This window comes from Ascaphus truei, chromosome 1 (assembly GCF_040206685.1).
Source record: "Ascaphus truei isolate aAscTru1 chromosome 1, aAscTru1.hap1, whole genome shotgun sequence".
NCBI classification, from domain to species: domain Eukaryota; kingdom Metazoa; phylum Chordata; class Amphibia; order Anura; family Ascaphidae; genus Ascaphus; species Ascaphus truei.
This window is the reverse complement of record NC_134483.1, coordinates 34820315-34828964: the sequence shown is the minus strand read 5'-3', so window position 1 is coordinate 34828964 and position 8650 is coordinate 34820315.

The window sequence follows — 8650 nt, the reverse complement described above, 5'->3', positions numbered from 1 at the left end:
TCTGTGTAGGAAGAATAAAGAACTATAATTTGCTTTTGGGGGGGAAGCATCTTTTAAGATTTGTTAATATTGCAAGTTATTTATTATATATTTGTATATTTCAGATAATACTTTGAGATAGAAGAGAAGCACAGATGAAAATAATGTAGGGAAAGTTGGTTATGAATAAGTGAGCAGCAGTAAAGGTTATGATTGAAATTCCTTATGTTGCATGCTCTAATTTTACACCGCGCCTTTCATTATTTTAACCCCTGTTTTACCACAGCAATGAGGTTAGTGAGATATTGTACTGGAGTGAAAAGGCAGCCTGCAATGTTTTGCAAATTGCTCTGGTTCTAAAGCGTTTGATACAAATTTCAGTTGCAAAACAAAAGTTTTATTATCTTTTATTTTTTTACTGCAGTTTTCTGCGACTTGATTTCAATGACATGCCCTTTAACTGTGCGTAGCTAGCAGGTACACTAAATGTTTGAGGTCCTGTAAGACAGTTTTTCCACAAAGGTTCCTAAAGGGTTCACTGCCAGTTTCAGGTCATTTAAACATTGTACCAAATGCAGAACAATGTACAATGCATCCGACACACCATCTGATCTCAGACGCGCTATTAGAGAGGGTTGGGGTTCCTTACAAGGCATCTGATCTTAGTCGCGCTATTAGAGAGGGTTGGGGTTGCTTACAATGCATCTGATCTCAGATGCGGTATTAGAGAGGGTTGGGGTTCCTTACAATGCATCTGATGTCAGACGCGGTACTAGAGAGGGTTGGGGTTCCTTACAATGCATCTGATGTCAGATGCGGTATTAGAGAGGGTTGGGGTTCCTTACAATGCATCTGATCTCAGATACGCTATTAGAGACGGTTGGGGCTCCTTACTACGCATCTGATGTCAGCAGGGCCGGCAACAGAAATCATGGGCCCGGGACAAATGGAAGGAGCAGGCCCCCCCCCCCCCAACCCATAGCGCACCGACCACGAAAAAAAATTTTTTACACCCATTACATATAAAAAATACACCCCCAATACAAAAAAAAATCAGACTTACCTTGTGGATGGGGGGCCGGTGGTTGCTACTGGGGGGGGGCGCGCCAGTGGCTGTTACTGGGGGGGGGCGGTGGCTGCTACTGGGGGGGGGCACCGGTGGCTGCTACTAGGGGGGGGCGCCGGTGGATGCTACTGGGGGGGGGGGCCAGTGGCTGCAGGATGGCTGGGGGAACGGCGGCTAGGGTTGCCAGGTGGCTTGTCCAAAGATACTGGACACAATGCTAAAATATGCGAGACCCTCCCAATACATATAAAAAGTACTCTACACCCCCAATACATATAAAAAATACCCCAACCCACCAAATACATATATAAAATACCCCAACCCCCCCCAATACATATATAAAATACCCCAGCCCCCACCCAATACATATATAAAATACCCCAACCCCCCCAATACATATAAAAAATACCCCAACCGGGGGGGTTGGGGTCTTTTTTATATGTATTATAATATACTGGGGCCAGTCACTTCCCCCCCCCCCCCCCCCCCCCCCACACACAAAAAAAATATGTAAAAATCAGAGACTTACCTGGGGGATGGTCTCAGGTCAGGCTTGGAGGCTGGGGGGGGGCGGTGTGCCGATGGCTGCAGAGGGCTGGTTGTTGGGGGGGAGGGGGCAGTGACTGGCGGTATTGGGTGGGGGAGGGCGGCGGAGCCCGTTGCTGCAGGTGGGGCAGTTCTGCGGGGGACAGGGCCAGTGGCTGGCGGTACTGCAGGAAGGGGGCCGGCCGGGGGGATGGCGGTGCTGGGGGAGGCCAGGTAGCAGCCTGGCAGCACTGCGGGGGCCCGGCGGCGCTGGGGGGGGGTTCGCCACTGTTGTGACACTGCTGCGGGGGCGGGAGCAGCCTGGAGGCACTGCGGGGGGCCAGCGATGCCGGGAAGGGGGGGGCGCCACAGTGGTGACAGTGCTGTGGGGGCTGGAGCAGCCTGGCGGCACTGGGGGGGGCCCGGCGGCACTCCAGGCTGGGGCGGATGGCGCATGCGCCAGGCCTCCCTCTCACGCTGGCGCGCCGGAAGCTTACCCAGCTGCTGACTTTCGGCGCTGCCAATAGGGAGACCCGGCATAGAGTGTTTTTTTTTTTTTTTTAATTAACTGGCACCAGTGCCCTTTTGTCCCCCCCCCCCCCCCTCTTGGCGGGCCTGGATGTCAGACGTGCTATTAGAGAGGGTCGGGGTTCCTTACAATGCACGTGATCTCAGACGCGCTATTAGAGAAGGTTGGGGTTCCTTACAATGCATCTGATCTCAGACGCGCTATTAGACAGGGTTGGGGTTCCTTACAATGCATCTGATCTCAGACGCGCTATTAGACAGGGTTGGGGTTCCTTACAATGCATCTGATCTCAGACGCGCTATTAGACAGGGTTGGGGTTCCGTATAATGCATCTGATCTCAGACGCGCTATTAGAGAGGGTTGGGGCTCCTTACAATGCATCTGATCTCAGACGCGCTATTAGAGAGGGTTGGGGCTCCTTACAATGCATCTGATCTCAGACGCGCTATTAGAGAGGGTTGGGGTTCCGTACAATGCATCTGATCTCTGCTGTAAGACCAGTTGTACTTATTAACCCAAAAGGTTGTTTTGTGTGTATGTAAACATAAGTTAGGCGACCTCCATAGGAATAGCTTGGAAGTTTCTCCATCCAGCACGAGTAGAGGAACTACATAGTGCCTATTTTTATGTGGCAAATATTGTCGTCTGTAATTACCCTCACATATTCAGGAAGATTTAGGCTGCTCCTGGTTTTTATCTCCTAAATTGTGTCATCTGGGATTTGTAACTTAAATGATCTCATCACAAAAAAAAAAAAAGCAGGACTATGAATCGTACTTCTTAGAACTCGCATATATAGCAAGAGGATACGGCCATTTATACACTCCCCGAAAACATAGCAGGCCATCTATTTACTAAGTAAGGTCTCCAAGCAAACAGCGCCATCTTTATCAGAGATCTCCCACTGAAAGTGATTTGTGTTCTTCCTTTAATAAATCTGCTTGAGTTCTTTTGCCCGAGTTGTGCCACTGTGCCACTGTTCCACTGTGCCACTGTTACACTGTAGTAAATAAGCTCACAATGTGCATCAATTATCCCATACGTGTTACGGCTTAAAAGGAATGGTGAGACTTGCAGTCAACAGTATAACCATATTTAGGAAGCTTGCTCCGCCACCGCGCCGGAAAGGGATCTATCGGCGTGGCACCGCTTAGTCAATCGGGCTCGATAGGTTGTTTGTTCTTTTAAAAGTGACATCCACACACAAAAAAATCATTCGCAAAAATAAAGTGAAGTTAAAAATGAGGCCTGAAGAGGAGTGAGCTGACACGTACGCGACAGGAGCATAAAGGTTAAAAAAAACATTCAACCTGGGTGTAATTATTATTTTGAATCTTACATACCGGAAAGGTTTTTGTTTTTAAAAAAAAATGTTATACCCCTCCCCATTGTAAAATTCTACTCTCTTGACTCACTCAGCACGGGTGAGGCTATATGCATTGCAAAGCTTTCCAGCATTGCATGGGTTAATGCCCACAGCCTTTTCCCACAATCTTTTGAGGCAAGGGATTTGCTTTGTTTGGTACGTGTAATTGCGGAAAGAATAATGAGAATGTTGGGGGGGGGGAGGCTGGAGGAGGGGGGTGGAGTGTTTCATATGCTGAGTTTAATCCTGGTTTGACTCTCTCTGCTGAGTGTGTGTGTGCAGGGTGTTTGAAATGAATGGAGGGAGAGGAGGAGGAGGAGCAGCGTGTGTGACCGTCAGTAACCTCAGCAGGAGGATGAGGCGTGGCGCTGGAACACCTCCCCGGCCTGTGTGTGGCTTGCAGATCATGCCACTTTCTGGGATGGATAGATGCCTGGGAGGTTCCTCATATGTACTCTGATTATTTGTTTTATTTTTTTTTCTTGTCCCTCCACGTCTGTTTCTGTCTCCGCCTAGAGTAATAAATATGGGTCAAAGAGGATTTTGATGGCATAGGTCCTGTGCCAGAAACCATGTGAAATAATGTATACCTCTATTAATCTTCCTTGGCACAAGAGGCAATCATGATTTAATACAGAGTGGGGTAGCCCCCCTACACACACACAATTTGTGATCAGATTTGGGGAGGAGTTAGACTGAAGACTGAGCCACTTGTACTGAAACAGGGATATCCTGACCTGTTGGTGGCCCTTGAGGACCAGAGTTTAACACCACTGAGTTAGACAGATCAGCTTTAACTATGCCCTCTTCATATTAATGTCTGCGTAAAAGGAATTGAGTAGTTAAGTGCCCAGTCTGACTGAGCGGGGGTCCTTCCTAAATTATTGAGATCTGTATGCTTTGTTAAAGTTCCTGTTCAAAGTGCTGGAGAACAGTTTTAAGTTGGAGACTGACCCAGTTAAACGGTCAGGACAGAAACTTCAGGGAGGATTAATCTGCAGGGACATAGACTGGCTGTCCTCACCGTTCTGAGGCAAGCCCTGGAGGGGACATCGAGGTCAAAGCCACAGAGCAGTTGCACCGTTGAGCAAAATAAGAATGAGTTAGAGGTCAGATATATAACAGAGGGAGCGGTTACTGTGTTTACAGCTACTGTACCAGTGTAAAGCATCACCGTTTACTGTTGTAAAAGGCTGCAATAAATGTAAGTGGCGCGTACTTAAAACATCTCCGGCGCCCAATATTCTTTTCCTGCTCTCTGTATCCACAAGTCCCAGCGGAACCTGCGGTGGAGTGGATACAACGCTCAGGAGATACTCCTGCACGGCTGGTTGCCATTTACCACCAGCACTACAACCAAGTGTGGACCCTATGAGCCGGGAAACGGAGACGCACATAAAATACACCTTTACAACGAATATAGTATGCCTTTTGTCACCAGGGTTAGCCTATTCTCTGCCAGTGAGGCCTGTGCTTTATTTACCTCTTGCAATAAAGTTCTGCTCCTTTTTATTGCACTTCAACCATTGCCCCCAATAAATGTCTGTCACGAGTAACTTTTTAACTATGAGGGCTTCGGGTGGTAGGACCACAATAGTGCAGGTAGCATTAAAAAATGATATGATTGCTACTGTACTTACAGAAACCCTTTTGTCTTCACTTGATGGCAGATCATTGATTTCGGTGCCAGGGGCACTGCTAGGGTTGCCAGGCAGCTTCTGCAGAAATACTGGACACCATGATGAAAGGTGCAACGCGCTCGAGACACACACACACACCTCTCCTCTCCATGCTGTTTCCCCCTCTCCTTGGCCCCAGGCTCCTGACACCTCCTCCTGGTTGGCAGTTTCTGGATAATGGCAGATGTGTAGAACGCCAGTGCATCAGAATAAACGGGTCCTTTAAACATTTAAGCGTCTGCAACAGGACTACTCCCAATAAACTGTGGTATATAATAAAGTTACCCTAGTAGGGTTAGGGGACTAGTACTTAATGCCATAAGGCACCAATAAATAGTACAACCATTGTCCCATACAGTGAGAAATCAGAGTATGGCAACCCACAAATGTACTGTAACTCACTTTTTAAATTCCAGGATCCGGAGGAGTATTCCACAGCAGTAGATTAGCAGCATGCAGTGCACCAAGGCAAGGAGCAGGAACAAGTGGAAAAAAGGCACTGCACTGCCTAGAAAAACAGGAGGAGGCCCACGGAAGCAAAAACAGCATTTATTTCAATAAAAAGATCAGACAAAAGCCGCCCGTGGCTACAGCAGGTGTCCATCTACGCGTTTCGGGCTCTATGCCCTTTCTCAAAATGGAGCAAGCTGCCCAGCCGCCTAGCAAAAGCCCTGCTCTCTCCCTGCTCGGGGAAATCCCATGGCCCCCCAAGCCGGTCTGGTCACTATGTCCAGAGAGGGAATACCGGACACAACCATGTCCAGTATTCCCCCTAATGTGATACTGGGCAGTGTCCAAATACAGGACAGTCCAGTTCAATACTGGACACCTTGCAAACCCTAGGCACTGCAACCAGTGGCCAAAGTACTTTTATTTTCACAACCACACTGGACTAAGAGAAACAATGACCTAACCACCAATACTATCAGTGTGACCTCTATACTGGTATTAAGCAGCGCATAAGCTTGGTATGGCAATATATATAGGATATCCAGATATATGGATTGGAACCCAAATTGCACTCACTTGTTAGGGCGCCCTTCAGACACTGTGGATCGGGTGCCCGCTTGGAGACTCTGGCAATGAACCCCACACGACGGCCATTGGAGATTACAGAAAATGACATTAACCTCACCATGGCTCTTATTAAAGGACGATTACAAACTTCTCATTCCTTCATTAGGTTGAATTGCAGTAGCTCAAATACATATTGCCGTAGACTAACATATATAAGTTACTAATACCTCTGCTAACCCATAAAAACACATTTATAGTCATATCAAAAAAATAATATGCTCATTCTAACTTTTAACGTTACTAATAAGAGTACATAGTGTAGGTAAGTTAGAACGAGATAGAATATACTAACACCAATATTAGAAAAAACACATAGTGAACCATAGTTATGTAAGGACAGTATAGAACCATAGCTATGTAAGGACAGTGTAGAACCATAGTTATGTAAGGACAGTATAGAACCATAGCTATGTAAGGACAGTATAGAACCATAGTTATGGAAGAACAGTATAGAACCATAGTTATGTAAGGACAGTATAGAAGCATAGCTATGTAAGGACAGTATAGAACCATAGTTATGGAAGAACAGTATAGAACCATAGTTATGTAAGGACAGTATAGAAGCATAGCTATGTAAGGACAGTATAGAACCATAGTTATGGAAGAACAGTATAGAACCATAGTTATGTAAGGACAGTATAGAAGCATAGCTATGTAAGGACAGTATAGAACCATAGTTATGGAAGAACAGTATAGAACCATAGTTATGGAAGAACAGTATAGAACCAAAGTCAAGCTATTGCAGGTGAGATTAAGGCCTAAGAGAAGCTTAAACAAGAACCATAAAAGTACAGATAGGAATATAAGAGATGTACGAGGAAGACGGTTTGCAATATGGGGTAATTGTATTGAAGAAACAAAACAGAAAAAATGTGGGTTTAGTGGTCAAAACATATATGCAGTAATTGGATTGAGAGAAACAGACAGACTGAGCGGCTCTAATGATATGTATACCAGTGCTGCAGTTCCTCTTTTATTGTGCTATAGAAAGATATATAATTAAAAAAAGAGGGGTAATATAATTGTCTGGTTCCCCTTGGCCTTGCCTAATTCTCCAGCGTCTCTACCTGTAATGATATTAACCCCATATGAGCCATATGGTGCTGCTCATGAATATCTTTCCCGTTGGAGAATCCGGGGAGATAACAGGTTTGGATCTCCTGCTTTTTTGTTAATTTAGAAACGTACAATTCCACGTTCTCTTTATAGACAAAGGGGACTTATCCTGTAAGCTGCAAAGTGGCTGATCGTCCCGCACCACTCCCACCGACTTGTCACTTGGACGGGAGTTTTTCGCACGATCGGCTTTAATTGGCCTCTTTAAAGCTTATAGAGCAGGTCCTGGAGGGATTTATTTCGGAACAATTCCCCCTTCCCTATTTTGACAGCAACAACATTGCGTACATTTTTATATATATATATATATATATATATATATATATATGTAGACGTTTATTTTTAAGTCTGGCACAGTACCACTACTTTTTAAAACCCCTTCACCAACTGCTGGCAACATATTTCTCTACACTCTATACTAGGAGTGGGCAACTTCGGGCCTCAAGGGCCAACAACAGGTCATGTTTTCAGGATGTCCCTGCTTCAGCACAGGTAGCTCAATCAGTGGCAAAGTCTTCGACTGCTTCAGCACAGGTGGCTCAATCAGTGGCTCAGTCTTTGACTGAGCCACTGATTGAGCCACCTGTGCTGAAGCAGGGATATCCTGAAAACCTGTCCTGTTGGTGGCCCTTGAAGACTGAAGTTGCCCACCCCTACTGTAGACTCTCCTACAATCCAAAGGCTTACAGCGTTCAAAGCAGAAGACGCCTGTTGTTCCCTGCAGTATGTAAGCAATGAGATGTCACTGGCATCTCTAATGCACAGAAAGGTGGTAATACTGTAGCTTCTTACTAACCAACGTCTTCAGATCGGAAGTTTCCAATTTGTACCTCTGAACTTTCCCTTGGCTTCGCTTTCAATGACATTTGCTTACGGAAGGCGTGACCCTGAGCTATCAACCCCTGTTACTACGATAACGCAGCTGGGGATTACATGATATCTTCACATGTCTGCCAAAAAAAATTTTTTTTATTATTATTATGCACCGGGTTCATTTCAGGTCAAATTAAACTTTGCTGCAGCAGGCGACTCGAAAAATGTGTTTATTAAAAAAAAACGGTCGTAATTCTATTGTTTTGCAATGTGTTGCTGCCCTCTTTGGCAGTGAAGGAGTTAAACCCAGCACTCTCACCCTCCCACCCCCCAATCCCTCCTGCAATAGATTCCATGTAAACTGCAGCCCCCGGGTGAGTGTTCCCTGAGAGAGTGGCAGAGCAGAGCACACAGAATTCTACACTTGTCCAAACTTCAGCTTCTTAAACAGAGTCTGTAATTGCAAGACTGACATCTGCAATCCATCATTCTCTCTGTTA